The sequence below is a fragment of the Spermophilus citellus genome (assembly GCF_964194105.1).
Source record: "Spermophilus citellus genome assembly, chromosome: 4".
In the NCBI taxonomy this organism is placed as follows: Eukaryota; Metazoa; Chordata; class Mammalia; order Rodentia; family Sciuridae; genus Spermophilus; species Spermophilus citellus.
The window spans coordinates 13,703,220-13,718,931 of NC_138185.1; the positions used below are offsets into that span (position 1 = coordinate 13,703,220).

At 40.1% G+C, this 15,712-nt stretch overlaps 1 long non-coding RNA gene across 2 annotated transcripts in view; it reads right to left on the reverse strand.

Annotated features, from left to right (window-relative positions):
• The window catches only part of LOC308646444, an 85,928-nt gene that overhangs the window by 58,197 nt on the left and 12,019 nt on the right, over positions 1–15,712 (reverse strand). For both annotated transcript variants that reach the window (XR_014021389.1, XR_014021390.1), the window contains exon 2: positions 1,509–1,617. This is a non-coding gene — a long non-coding RNA (uncharacterized lncRNA). The remainder of the gene's footprint in view (positions 1–1,508; positions 1,618–15,712) is intronic.

A 15,712-nucleotide genomic window follows, 5' to 3' on the forward strand; every position in this document is an offset into this window, starting at 1 on the left:
ACCTCTCCACCAATTGTAGATGGACAATGTCAACATATTCCAAGAACATTGTTACAAAGGGAACAAACTCAAACTATAAACAGAATTCACAAATCAATATTTCCTGTATGATTTCACATATGTCAAATTCAAAAAAACTAAAATTAAATTAGTATTTGGAGGTAGATACTAGACATAAAATTTAAGATACGATTGACATAAAAATCAAGATGGTGCTTATATTTGGTAGATAGAAAGTAGTGATTAAGAATGGGGCAAAGGGCTGCAGATGCTGGCAATGTACAATTGTTTGACATGGGCACGTGACTACATGGATATTTGCTTCATAAAAATGTCTTAAACTCTGTATGTATGTTGTTTCCAAATTTCTATATGCATTGCACTTAACAATAAAAGAAGTTTTAAAGAGCATTTTTAAAAAGAGAACTTCAGTGGAGAAAAATCACCTGATATCTCAACAGATATAGGAGGAGCATGACTTAAAAATCAGACTTCAATGATGATTTTAAAGTTAACCAAGTTTATTTTTCCAAGACAAATGAGTTGCATTCTTCCAAAATGTCAGTATCACAAGAGCTAATGCAAGGCTAAGAAATTTAGAAATTAAGGGAGACTGAAGATACACAGAAATTAAAGGCAATACAAGATGCTGGACTGGGTTCTAGACAGAGAGACACAGAAAAACCACATTAAAGACACTGTTGGACAACTGGCAAGCTTTCATGAAAAGTTACACATCAGATAACAGTACTGCATCAGATAAGTTTAACTGTGCTATGATTATATGAGTGAATGGTCAATGTCCCTATTTACAGAAAAGCACAAGGAGGGGAGACAACATGAGGGACAGGCTTAGGCCCAAGCGCTCAGATCGAGATCACTAAACATAGAACAAAGAGAATGATGGCGCTAATGGGCAAAATCTAACTGATGAATCTGAGCAAAGGAAAGCTATACAAGAATTTTTTCAATACTCTTGAAGCTTTTTCTATGTGAAATTATTTTTAAAAATTTTAAATAAATTTTTTAAGGCAATAAATTAAAGTTACTAAAAATACAAAATAAGAAAGGAAAAAATAAAACTGCCATTTTTCATAAACAATATCATGGATATATGTAGAAAACACCCAATAATCCACAAGATGTACAGTAAATTGATAAATGAATTTAGTATCAATGTGAGAAAATAAAAATATAAAAATCAATTTCATCTTCACATATCAGCAACAATTAGAACGTTTAAGAAATGGCACAATTACATTAGCATAAAAAATCAACTAACTGGAACCAAAACTCATAAGACACAAGACATGGGTCTCTACAGCAGAAAGTTCTGGGCCATAGCACCATAACAGTTGATAAGGCGGCCATCGTTCAGAGAGTCCAGGCCTCAGGGCACAGCTTGTATCCCACCTCAGCCATGAGCCCTCTGAACTGTAGCAGCAAGGTGGCCCCAGCGCCATTGTAAACCACACAGAGCAGAGGTGTGTGGCTGTGGCTGTGCTTACCATTAAAGATTCCAGGTGCACCAGAGGGGACAGGTGGTCCTGGCCTGAAAGGTCCAAGAAGGCTGTTATCCTCATGCTGGCCCAATCTTACTATAATCTTCGAATTCATCTACAGGGGAAAGGAAAAACTTTAAAACCACTCTCATGATAGTCACAGTGGTACACGCCTATAATCCCAGCTGCTTGGGAGGTTCGCAAGCTTGAGGCCAACCTCGGCACCTTAGTGAGACCCTGTCTCAGAAGAAAACAATAAAAAGGGCCGGGGATGGGGCTCAGTGGTACGGCATCCCTGGGTTCAAACCCTAGTACAAACAAACAAAAAACCCATACTCCTGAGTGTGCATCAACCAAGACGAGTCACCCTGTGCAAACACAAGGTTTCGTGCGTGGCCTGCTCCCTACCTTCACAGCCCTTTCTACTGATGCCTCTAAGGATCCGGACTTTGAGATCTCAAAGTCCGGATCCTTAGAGGCATCTCAGAGGAAATGAGAGTTGTACAACCCCAAAGGAAGGGTGGTGAGGACCAGATCATAAAGAAAAGCTGGACGTCTTTCCTCAGTGCCCTCTATCTGATGCAGAGTCACTTCCTCTCAACACAAACACAATCTACTCCTCTACTGTGGCTCTCAGAAGCAAGGAGACAAAGAGGCTTACCCCTATGAAAAATGATTATGCAGTATTACTCAAACACATTGAAAACAGCAAAATAAACAAATAGGTTTTGTCTGGTTAGCAAGAATCTAACAAAAAGTTCACCCCACATCTCGTCTTCGTCTACCCTAAGGTACTGGAAAGGCTTCCTGAATGGCATCAACTCCCATCCACCCACACTCTGACCTGGTGATGCCCAACCACACACACCCCCCCCCCCACGTCCAGGTCTCCCAGCTCACTCTGGCTGGAAATGAGCCAGTTATCATCCTTTCCCTTCCTCTCTAAGCCTTCTCTTTTCTGTATACCTGACCAAGGGCAGCATTCCCCTCCCCAAGACAATATGGTGGCTGAGCTCACAGTTCTGGAGCCAAGCACACCTGGCATGGAATGAAACCCACAAATAGTACCTACTAAGTGTGTGGCCAGAAGTCGAGTCATCTAACCTATGCTATCATGTTCTCATCACACCTCTTCAGGATGTAAAACACATAACTTCACACACATGAAGACCTGTGGTTCTGGCCAACCCTAACCACTGCCCACCACCCTTTATGTACTCCATGTTTAGGTCCATCAGAAGTGGAGGTTCTTCTCCTCTTGGCTATGAGGTGTTTGCTGGGGTGCAGCCTCTCTAGAAAGGTTTTCCTGCTCACTGTGCTCACCTCAAATGCTCCAGGTGGTGGCAACCTGGACTGACCCGCTGCTATATTACAGTTCACAGCTGTGTGCAACAAATTCTTCTATGACAGAAGCTCCCTGTGGGCAGGACTGCATTCAGTTACTGCTGGTTCCTCAGTGTGTGTCAGCACAATGCCTACACATAGTTGATACTCACAAAACACTGCCATGGTTTGGATCTGGATTGTCCCCCAAAGGCTCATGTATTTTAGGCTTGATCCCCAAAGCAGCAATTTCAGACAAGAGGATTTGAAGAAGTGATTAAATCATAAGGACTCTGACCTTATCAATGGATTAATCCACTGAGGAATTAGTTAACTGATTGATGAGATCAGTGGAGGTAGTGGGAACTTTAGGAACTGAGACCTAGCTGGAGGAAGCAGGTCACTGGAGGCACACCCAGGAAGGTATATCTTGTCCCAGGGCCCCTCCTACCATCACTCCCTGCTTCCTGGCTACCATGGCTGAGCAGCTTTCCTCCACCCTATCCTTCTGCTCTGATGGTCAGCCTCATGTCAGGTAATGGAGCCAAGACAACCATGGACCAAGACCTCTAAACCATGAGCCAAAATACATCTTCCCTTCTCTAAATTGATTTCTTAGGTATTCTGGTCACAGAAATGCAAAGCTGACTAACACAAACACATAATAAATTAACTTCAAAGCCATGCATTTCACCAAGAAAGCCCATAGCCAATCACCTAATCTTTCCAGCCATTTTGTGAATCCAGGGCATAATGAACTCAGAGCTGAGAGGCTGCTCTCCAGGAATGATGAAATCAGAGGAACTGCATTTCTGAGTGGGTGTGATGAGCTGGGGCAGGGAAGCACCTTACAAGTAGGGCTCAATTCCCACATCAACTCAACTAAGCCCAAACTACCATCATCCTCACTTTCCAGCTGAGCAAACTAGTACCCAGAAAGGCTAAGCAGCTTTCCCTTGGTTGCTCATCTAGTTTGTCCCCAGCAAAGTAGGCTGGTGCATAGCCCATATAACCCAGTCGAATGACCTGCCCACAACAAGGGACTTACCTGTGCTCCCAAGCCTGCTTATACCAGTTACCCCTCCTACTCTGGTTAAACAACTCAGTGGGATACTGTGTAAACCAGTGACACAACTGTCAAAAGAAAGTTGAATTCCTGAACATTAGTTGGAATTCTTCAGAAAGATTCAACAAAGATGAATCACTAAAATACAGCTGTTGAATTTGGCATGGGTAAAACAAGGAAAATTTCATAAACTCAAAAGAGTTTACATGTATGTTTCTAGCACAAATCTTCTCACTCCATGTAAGACATGGAACTACAGGCAGAAGAGAGGCTGTGGAGAAAGGAGAGGGTCCTGGGGCCTAGACAAAGCCTTGGCTCAGATCACACTGGCTTATGGATATGCATCTTATTCATATTAGAAAATATGGGCAACTCTTTTAAAGAATTCCCCCATATGACCATTTCTTTCTATTAAGCAGACACCCCTCATTTTATTCCTGCTGGAGAAGAGGGCATCAACTGAAAGGACAAGGCAGGTGGGGAACTGCCTGGATTTGACAGCCAATTATCGAGAGGACTCTGGCTGTTTGAAAGAGAGCCTGGCTGGAGTCAGGCGCAATAAAGAGAAACACACACCACAGAGCCTGCCCTCCTGCTCCTCCCACCACCCAGCCTTTCCATTTCTGACCTAAAAGAATAAAGATAGAGAAACAGACTGCCAAACACCTCCCTGAGGCTAGTTTTGGCAAGAGAACTGCCCCCATAGTTAATTCTGGGAAGATCAATCACACCTGCTCTGGAGGTGTAAATGCCTCCTACTATTCCCTGCCCTGAAAATCAGAGAGCTGCCCAGGAGCGCTGCTGGAGCCCAACACAGGGGGTCCTACCCGGCAGACAGGAAAACCAGGGTCAATTTAGGCAGTAATTGATAAGATTTTAAAATAGAAATGACAAGCTGGTGCCTAGGTGCTTACTTTTCTCTGGAATAATAACCACATTTTTCCTCAACTAATTCTGTTAAGCTAGTAATAAGAACTTATTAAAAATGCACACTGTAAAATAGTTACTTGGAGAATTTTAATAAAGAATTATACATATGAAAAAAATGTGTGTGACATAATCAAAATATGTGGTTTCTGTGCAGGATCACTGCCTCAAATGAACACGGCCACTCTAGGTCATGGCCAAGCCCAGGGATCACAATGCTGGGCATGAACATTCACAGGGTGTCCTTCCAAGGGCCCAGCAGGAACATGCAGCCCCAGCACAGGCAAGTGCAGAGCACCTGAGGACCTGCACGGAGGGGACTCAGAACAGGACACGCACAGAGCAGTAGTACAGTGCTCCAGGCTCAGCTCCACTTTGGGCCAGGAGAGACCCCTACGCAGTACACTCCAAACTCCTCATGCAGAAGCAACCTCAAGGCCCACTGTGTGCTCTTGCCTTAAGATCTACCTTGCTGCTTTAAGGTAACAGAAAATAACCAAAAAAATACCAGGAACTCTGCAAGAAACTCTGCTTAATCAGGAACTAAAGACCCTGGCAATTAAGTCCCTCAAAAGAGTAGCTATTATTGCAGAATATTAGCGATCCTACTACACTAGCTACATAAAAGAAGGAAATAACATCTATAAGCAATAAAATACTGGATAATAATTAACCCGTATTGGTTATTTCCTAAGTGAGGAACTGTGCTAAAGGCATTTTGTGTAGCAGTGGTTTGTTAAATCTCGACATCAACCATATTATTCTCATGTTTCTATTAAGAAAATCTCAGGGAGGTTAAGAAAACCGCAAAAGGTTACACATCTAGAAAATTGGGGTCAGAATTTGAACTCACATTTGGACTACGGACACTGTACCATGCTACACTGCCAGAGTAAGCACAATGCCCTTCCTATAGTTTTTTTGTTTGTTTGTTTGCTTTTGGTACCAGGGATTGAATTCAGGGGCACTTGACCACTGAGCCACATTCCCAGCCCTTTTTGTATTTTATTTAGAGACAGGGTCTCACTGAGTTGCTTAGAACCTCCTGTTGCTGAGCCTGGCTTTGAACCTGCGATCCTCCTGCCCCAGCCTCCCAAGCCACTGGGATTACAGGCGTGTACCACTGCACCCAGGTCCTATAGTTTTTAAAATGCACCCAAATCCTCCATCTCAATGATCCTGTACCTGCTCTTCCAATGGCCAGAGACACTCACTTCTTTCACTCCAGTTTGAAAATTCTTGTCCCAAAAAGCCTTTCCCACACCCCAAGAGGTCAATCTCCCACTACTGCATTTCCTGGGGCTGTAGGCTCTTCCTTGCCAACACTGGCCATCGAACTTTTGGCACAGAGTTCTTTGGTGGCATCACATCTGTGCCCACTGCTCTGGAAGTCCCTGAAGCACGCCAGCCCCCATGCAGCATCTGACTGGGAGTGAGGTTAAATGGAGGGCTGACACCGTTAAAATAAATTTATGAAAATACTGAAAAAGTGAATGACATAGACCATAAAATAAAGCAGCACGACGAACCCTACAAACATGCCTGGATGAACTCTCCCTGCATGGACAGGCAGAGGACTGGACCACAGCCCCTGGGAAAGGCCTGCATCCAGCCCAGCATCACACCACAGTTACGCAGGAAGAGCTAGTCAAAAGAACACTGGAAGAACAACAGTGCCCAGGGAAGGGTGATGGCTGGCCAAGAGGAGCCAGGTGGTGAAAAGGGGGCAAGACTAACCACAGCTGGCACAAGTAGGAAACCAGAAAAAAATGAATGGAGCAGCAGTTTGGGGCAGTGCAGGATATAATCCCTCAGAGAAAGGACACGAATATGAATATGCAGGGAGCCACTGAACACCTAAGGCTACTTTCTACCAAGGGAAACCAAAGACTACAGAGGCCCAGGAAGTTAGAATTCGGTTGGGAAGGAGCAGTGCAGCAGAGACACAGCAAGAACAGTAGTGATCAGCAGAGAGGTCCCAAAGAGACTTAACTGCAGACAGAGGAGCTCTAAACAGGGTATGGACCAAGTGGCAGGCTGGGCCAGTCTCCACCAGCACTGTCCCCAGCACTGCACTGGAGCACTTGTAAACAAGTCTCAGTGGACTCAACTGACCTCCAGTTCACTACACATCCTAACAAAATCCACATAACTGGATTGATACCATTTATACAGCAAAACCTAGCAACCAACCACATAAAATTCTTGAAGTCTAGCATCCAATGAAATATTACCAAGCATGTAAGAAGTCAGACAATATGACAAAAGACAGGAAAAGTGAAGAAAAAATTTCCATAAATGTCAGAGTTGGTGAAATTAACAGAAAATTCTCTCTACAGAGAAATTAAAAGAATGTCCTGTATATTCCAGAAAAAAATGATAACTTTTGAGGACAGAAATGCAAATAAGACTTAATTAAGTATGCATTTGAGTTATGAGAAACACAATATATAAAAGATAAACTGAAAGAAATCAACAGAAGATTACACAACTGACAAAAATGAGGGAACTCAAGGCACAGCAATAGAAGCTTTCCAAAGTGAAGCACAAAAGAAAATGAAATAGAGGGAAAAAGAATAAAGCACACTTCACCTGCAGACAGGGTCAGGCAGTGTGACGGGACCTTAAGAGAAAGGAGAAGAGAAGAGATGTGCACAAAGAGAGGAATGGCCAGCTTTCAAAAATCTGCCAGGAACTGTAAGCACACGAAGAGCCCAGCACTCCAGGATCCCCTGCAGACATACATAACGCAGGCCCCCACCAGGCTGCTGGTCAGTGGCTGCAAACCAGGGACAGAGAGGTATCCTTTAAAATGTCTAATTTACATTTAATTGACAAATGATAATTTGTCAATTAAAATCTTGAGTGCAGTTCAAGAAGAAGACACATTACATAAAAAATGGAGAAATAAAGAAAGAATAACAGCAAACTAATCAAGAAACGTGCAGTGAAGAAGGAGTCTTTATGGCACTGACCAGAATTTTTACTTGGAGAAATACCTTTCAAGTTGTAAAGGGAAATACAGACATTTTAAAATAAGCAAAAGCTAGCCAGGCATGGTGGCACATGCCTGTTATCCCAGTGGCTCCGGAGGCTGAGGCAGGAGGATTGCAAGTTCAAAGCCAGCCTCAGGAACTTAGTGAGGCCCTAAGCAACTTAGCGAGGCCCTGTCTTAAATATTTAAAAAGGGCTGGCAATGTGGCTCAGACGTAGGTTAAATGGCCTGGGTTCAATCCCTGGTAAATAATAATAATAATAAAAATAGGCAAAAGCTTAAAGAACTCACTGTGACACATTTATGAGAAACGTTAAGGAAGTTCTGGATGGAAAGCTGATGCTACTTCAGCGGAAGAAGAGGAGTGGGAATGGCAGGTGTATGGGTAGTGCAATAACATTTCTTCATTCTTCACAATCTCTTCAAAAGGTAACTATTAAGGCAAAAATAATGTGGGGTTCATACACATGCAGAAGTAAAATAGCAGTGAGATAAGAAAACAAAAAAGATGGCAAGGAAAAAGTCAAACTGTCTTCATACCCAAACAGCATGCTGATGACCCCAGTGGAACTCCAAGAAGCAGCGAGAAGAGTCAGCGAGGTTTTCAAGATGCAGAACACAAGTAAATACACAGGTGGAAAGCAACTGGATGCTAGCACCAAACAGCTGGGCATTAGAACTTTTTAAATACCATTTATGGGGGTGTCAAAAATACAAAGTTCTTAGGGATAAATTTAACAAAATATTTGCAATTCCTATAATCAGAGAAATGTTAAAAGAAACTTTTAAATGAAATTAAGCCACTTTCTTGATCAGAAAATTTTGTTTAGTCAACTCCTCCCAAGTTTACCTACAAATCCAATTTTATTCTAATGAATAGCCAAACAATGGCACACATCTATAATCCCAGAGACTAAGGAGGCTTAGGCAAGAGGATTGTAAATTCAAGGCCAGCCTCAGCAACTTAGGCCTTAAGCAACTTAGCTAGACCCTATCTCAAAATAAAAAATAAAAAGGGCCAGGGATATAGGTCAGTGGTAAAGTGCTTCTGGGTTCAATCCCCAGTACCAAAATTAAATAATAAAAGTCCAGAAATTAGTTTGGTAGAAATCAATAAGCTAATTCTAAATGTATATGAAAACCCAAAGGACCTGAAATAACCAAAACAATTTTGAAAAAAAAAAAAAAAAGTAGAACGACTCAGGGAAAATATACACTCATGATTTAAAGATAAACATGTAGATTAATGGAAGATAAGAGAAAATTCATAAAGAGATCCACAAACCTAAGGTCAATCTGTTTTTTACAAAGGTGCCAAGGTAATTCAGTGGAGAAAGGACAATCTCTTCAGCCAACAGTAACAGAACAGCTGAATACACGTGGGAGGCCGAATGAACTTAATCCTTAGGTAACATAAAGAACTCAAATCTTTCACTGACAAAAACCCAAAACAAAACAATAAAACTTCCAAAAGAAAACACTGCGCTCGGGCTGGGGATGTGGCTCAAGCGGTAGTGCGCTCGCCTGGCATGCGTGCGGCCCAGGTTCAATCCTCAGCACCACATACCAACAAAGATGTTGTGTCCGCCGAGAACTAAAAAATAAATATTAAAAATTCTCTCTCTCTCTCTCTCTCTCACTCTCTCTCTCTCTCCCTCCCTCCCTCCCTCCTCTCTCACTCTCTCTTTAAAAAAAAAAAATATATAAAAAAAAGAAAACACTGTGCTCTTGGGTAAGGGAAAGATTTCTTAGAGAGGGCATGCAAATCATGTGCTATAATTAAATACTGGTGAATTAAACTTGATAGAAATCAAGAACTTTTTTTCTTCAAAATAAGAAAATGGAAAACTGAGCCACTGACTGGGAAAAAATATTTGCAAAACATATAAAGGATATGTATCTATGCTATAGAAAAATCTCTTAAGGGCTTGATTCCAAGACTTGAACAGACTTGAACAGACATCATAACAACGAATATATATAAATGATAGTTAAGCCTAGGGAAAGATGTACAATATCATTATCAGAGAAGGAAATATCAATTAAAACTACAGTGAAGGCTAGGAAGGCTATTTTTTTAATTGACCATGTTAAATATGTGAATAAAGACACTGAGAAACTGGCTCTCTCACACACTGTGAGTGGAAAGGCAAAACAGTGCAGCTACTAAATGGTTGGCAGCTTCTAAAAATTAAATACACACTTAACCACATGATCCAGTAATCCCCACTCCTATATGTTTACCCAAGAGAAATGAAAGTGGGTTCATACAAAGACTTGTATGTTCATAACAGCTTTATTTTTAATAGCCCAAACCTAGAAATAAAATATCTATCAACTCTTAAATGAATAAAACAAATTGTGCATCCATACAACGGGATGCTTCTCAGTAGTTGCTAATATGCAACAACCAGACGCAGCTCAGAAAAGTTACGCCAGGAGAAAGAGACTGGATCCTATGCAGCGCTACTAATAGGAAATTGCAGGGAAGAAGAAACCATGCAGCACTGAACAGAGCCCCACTATCTAGGATCGAAGCAGGGGAAAGTGAGCCTGTCGGTGAGCATGAGAAGACTTCTCAGAGTGCTGGGCAATGTTTTATATCCTATAATGCAGTTATGATCGCAAACCCTGTATTTTGTTAAGACTCATTTTAACAAATTAAATTTTGGTGAATTTCATCATGTGTGAACTATACATCATCAAAGTGACTTAAAAAATAATAAGAAAACATAACATCTGCCCATTCTTCTCTTCTTTCCAAGCCAGGTATCATGGAGGCTACAGTGAATTCTTGACAAGGTGCTGACACCAATGTGTTGAAAACATCTCTTCAGAAGATTGAACTCCCTTGCTCTCCATTTTATGAAGTGACCTTGTGATCTGAACACTCTCCTTAAGATCCCCAATTAAGATCCAAAGAATGCAGAGCAGTTGTAAGATCACAAGGAGCTGCATAACCTTTAGGAACACCTTAATTTTTAGTAAAGGCATGTAAGAATATACATGAAAATCCCAAGCCTATTCATATTGGCCAGTAAGATCCTATTTGCCTGAGTGACACTGGAAAAGCACAGTCCCTCTTTCTGTGTACTCTCTCCAGAAGGAAGCTACTAACCTATCAGTCTGTATATCTCAGCCTGCTAGCAAATAATTATCTCACAGTGAGAAATAATAAATGGCCATTCTGCTCTCTAGTCCCATTTTTCCACTCCCCACGGTCACTACGCAAGGCCAGTATAATGTCCTAGAGGTGCATGGGCTTTGGATGACAAGGCTCAAATCCTAGTTACTGAGATTTCCAATAACATGAAAGTAGAGTTGAAGAGAATGGAACCCCCTCCCTACCCACATACCCTGACCCAAAAAAATTTCAATATTTTAAAATGGAGTAAGAAAGGAGGAGACAAGGACATCCCCAAGGCCAGAAAGGAAGATAGAAATCAAAGAGAAGGCAGTCAGCAGAAGGTGACACCTCACAAACAACATTTAAGACCTAGATACCCACCCATGTAGGGATGACAGGTACAGAAAATGAACTGAAATCAGGGCCCAATACAAGGCAGCTGTCTGTCTAGGTGGTGGAGACACTCCTGAGAGCATGGAAACCAGAACCTACACAGCCTAGGCTTGGAGTCCAAATCGACACTGCCCCAAAGTACAGGAGCCCTAGCCTACCAAGATGACTGTTGTGCAGACTCATAAGAAAGTCCCAGGCATCCCAGCAGAAGAAAACGAGAAAGTGTTCCAAAGAAACCCTTGCACAGCCCAGACACATGGAACTTCACAACACCACCCCGAAGGCAATGAACATTCCACACTACACCACATGCGGCTGCAAATCATTACCAAAAAGTGTTAGCACAGAAAAAAAAAACAGAGTTCACACTTCAAGATTAGAAATATCAAACGTGTAAAAGAAATCACATGTTTGATATGTGATTATCAAAAAATATACTTAGAATCTAAGATTTTTTAAATTTACATCATAATCAAAAAGGAAAAGAGGGAGGAGAAGACACATTCAAAAAAGATCATGTAGAAATGGAAAATAAAGACAATGTAATTAATATTTCAGTAACTAGTAGAAGCAGAAGAATAGACACGGCTCAAGAGAAAGTGAGCTGGAAGGCTGATCTGCCAAACCATCCAGAATGCTGCACAGAGAAATAAAGAGTGGAAACTATGGATGGCAAAAGGACCCACGAAGAACAGGATGTTAGGGCCTAGGATAACTCCAACAGGAATCCCACAGAGATAAGGAACACGGGAAGGGGCAACAAAGATATGATGGCTAATAATTTTTCAGAACTAAAAAAAAAAAAATGAATACTCAATTTTAAATACAAATGCTAAACTGAATATTTAATAACAAATCCATATCCAGATGAACTGCAGAACACTAAAGATTAACAAAAACAGAAAAATTAAAAAGCTTAATTCCCAGATTTCTCATTGAAAAGTATTAGAGAAATAACTGTATAATTAGTAGGAGTGAGAGGTCTTGAATCAGAACTAATTCTGATGTACAGCTAGGTACTTATTAGGTTTGCAACCTTGGATAAATATCTTACCTGATTCTTGGTTTCCTCAGCTTAAAGGGTGTATGAAAATGCCTAACTCAGAAGATTGTTGAAGGACAGGCTCAATGATATAAGATAAAGAGACAGATGACAGAGACATGCAATACCTGGCACAAGTAAGTTCTTTATTATTAAGTCACTGAGTACATAATATTACTGATATTGTTTATGTTTATATCTCTAGTGTTCAGAACAACCATAATCACTAGAAAATTTAGGGAAGGGAAACTGAAGGAATTCTAGAAAGGAGAAATTCAGAGAGGGCAACCCTCTCCATTAAACCCTGCCCAAACCATGATTTGATCCTTAAACCACGCAATTTGTGTGGCAAACTCAGTGCAGCACAGCTAAGACAAAAGAACTGAACTGAGATTTGGGAGTATTTATCCTTTATGTGAAAGAAAAGGTAACATATCTATCACCTCAGTTGATCTAAGTAACTAATAATGTTTTTTTAAAAAATCAATACTCTTTGGATGCATATGCAGAATCCAGAGATTCTACAACATGTAACATTCTACAACACATAACATTCACAATATCCAGGTTACAATCCAAAATTAGTATACAAAGAAAGTAGGAAAACATCAACTAGTTGAAAAGATAAAAATCAAAACAGACTGATTCCCAAATGCTGGATTACACACAAGGATTTTAATAATGGTTATAAATGTAAAGGAAAATGTGCCAGTGTGAATAAAAAGATGAGAATTCTCAACAAGGAAGTGTTATTCGAAGACACCAAATACAAATTCTAGAATAGAAACAATATATGAAATATTAAAATTCACTGAAGTGACTCAAAGAAGAAAGAAGATGACAAAAAATAAACAGAAATTTCCCAAAGTTGGTGAAAGATATCTGTGTCCAAAATAAGGAAACTTAATAAATCCAAAGAGGACAAATACTCAGAAAACTTCACTTAGCCACATCATACTCAAATTACCAATAACCAGATATGGTAATTTTCAAAGCAGCAGGGAAAAAATTACATACATGGAATAATAATATGAATGATTTCTACTCCTCACCAGAAAGAATGGAAGCAGAATACAGTGAAACCATTTCATTAGAGGAATTTTAAAGAAAAAACTGTCAACACAGAACTTGATATTTGGGGAAATTATTCTTCAGGAATGAAGATGAAATAAGACTTTCTCTTCCTTCTCTGAGGCTGCTGGACTCTCATGGATTGAATCCTGGTAATCAAAGACTCAAGAAGACTGCTTTCCATGGAAATGGACATTTATTAAGTGTCTGCTGCGTGCCAGACATTATATAATATGGTCCAAGTGTTTAAAGGGCCTCCAAGTCTAGCTATAGACAGAAACAGTCTAGTTAGAGTTAGTACTATCATACGGATGTGAGAACCATGAGCCTGCAACTCTCAGAGCTAGTTGTTGGTGTACTGGAAGCCAAGTGCGTGGTCTGTGCAGAGGCTGCAGTGTTAACAGTGAGCGGCACAAAGGGTGGTGTCGGATAACAAAACCAATGGGAACAGTGCAAAAAAATTACAAAAGTTTAAATTTTCCAAGTCCACTTGGAAAAACTTTGATAAATTTTCTCAATCATTAGTATTTCAACTATTATACACAAATCAATAACAACTAATATGTTCATGTTTTTCAGACCAGAAAAGCATAGTTAACCCTTATGAAGAAATGATGTGCATCAATTTGGAGTACTCGATTTTAACATATATTCACAGTATTCCCATGCATCCTCAGTTTGCACCAAAGACAATTTAAAGAAAAAGTATTAGAGAAATAACTGTATAATTAGTAGGAGTGAGAGACCTTGAATGAGAACTAGTTCTGACGTAATTTAATAATAAACTAAGTAATACCAGCACCATTTTTTCAAAAAAGCTTCACATAATGACCACACCTTACTTTTTTTGCAAAAAAAAAAAAAAAATTTTGGCACAAAATCTGTGACAATTATATGATGAAATAAAGTAAAAGCAAGTTTCCTTTGATGCCAGCATGTCCCGCACATTTCCCCTAAGACTAGCAATCTGCCTTTGAATTCAGTCTCTTATTCAGAATCACTGAAGGCAATTGCATCTACCTAGAACTTAGTAATGTTTTATTGTGTTAAGTTTTATTTAAAGCAATGAATAGAAGTTTCCCCAAATGGTTTTAAATTAAAGAAATTATTTTATATAAAGAAAAATATAGGGGCTGGGGATGTGGCTCAAGCAGTAGCGACTCGCCTGGCATGCGTGCGGCCCGGGTTTGATCCTCAGTACCACATACAAACAAAGATGTTGTGTCCACCGAAAACTAAAAAATAAATATTAAAATTCTTTCTCTCCTCCCTCTCCCCCCCCCTTTAAAAAATTTTAAAAAAAGAAAAATATAGGTAATATATGGACAAGGTAAAAATTATAAAAGGGGCACACAAATAACTGATTTCTAAAAAATCTGGTTGGATGCAAATCAAGAAAACTACTTTTGGGGCTGGGGATGTAGCTCAAGCAATAGCACGCTCACCTGGCATGCGTGCGGCCCGGGTTCGATCCTCAGCACCACATACAAACAAAGATGTTGTGTCCGCCAATAACTAAAAATAAATAAATATTAAAATTCTCTCTCTCTCTCTCTCTCTCTCTCTCTCTCTTTAAAAAAAAAAGAAAACTACTTTTAATAATAATCTCATATTTATATGCAAATAGCTTTTATTCTAAGTACTGAAAATCCTTTTTTTTTTTCTGTATAAGTAAACATATTCCCTTGTGTGGATCAATATCCTGGACCTTTTCAAAATCTTAAGATCCTACTTGAGTTCAAATTAGATTATCACTACTTACTTATAAATGGTATATGAGTTTCTTTTTGTTGTTTTTTTTTAATTACTCCTTAAAAACACCAGGATTTACTAAAATGTATAAGCAAGATGTGGACTTTCTTTCCTCACAATGAATGAAAATAGCCAACATTAGCTTCAATGTCAATTGTAACTACGGTGATTAATAACCTCTTCCCATGATTTTTATTTATTTATTTATTTTTTTTGGCCAAGTCTTCAAAGACAAACTAAATCAATCAACAGCCTATGAACTATGTAATATTCAAACAGGTTTCTTAGCCTCAGCACTACTGACCTTCTTTGATGTGAGGCGTTCCTTGCACTGTAGGATGTTCCGCAGCAGCCCTGGCTTCTATCTACCATGTGCCAGGAGCACCCTCCCCCAGCTGTGACAATCAAAACTACCTCCAGACATAGATGTCACTGGGGTAGGAGGTATGACAAAATCACCCTATTGAGAAGCACCTGGAGGAGAAAGGTGTCCTGCACTGGTTACCTGCACTGG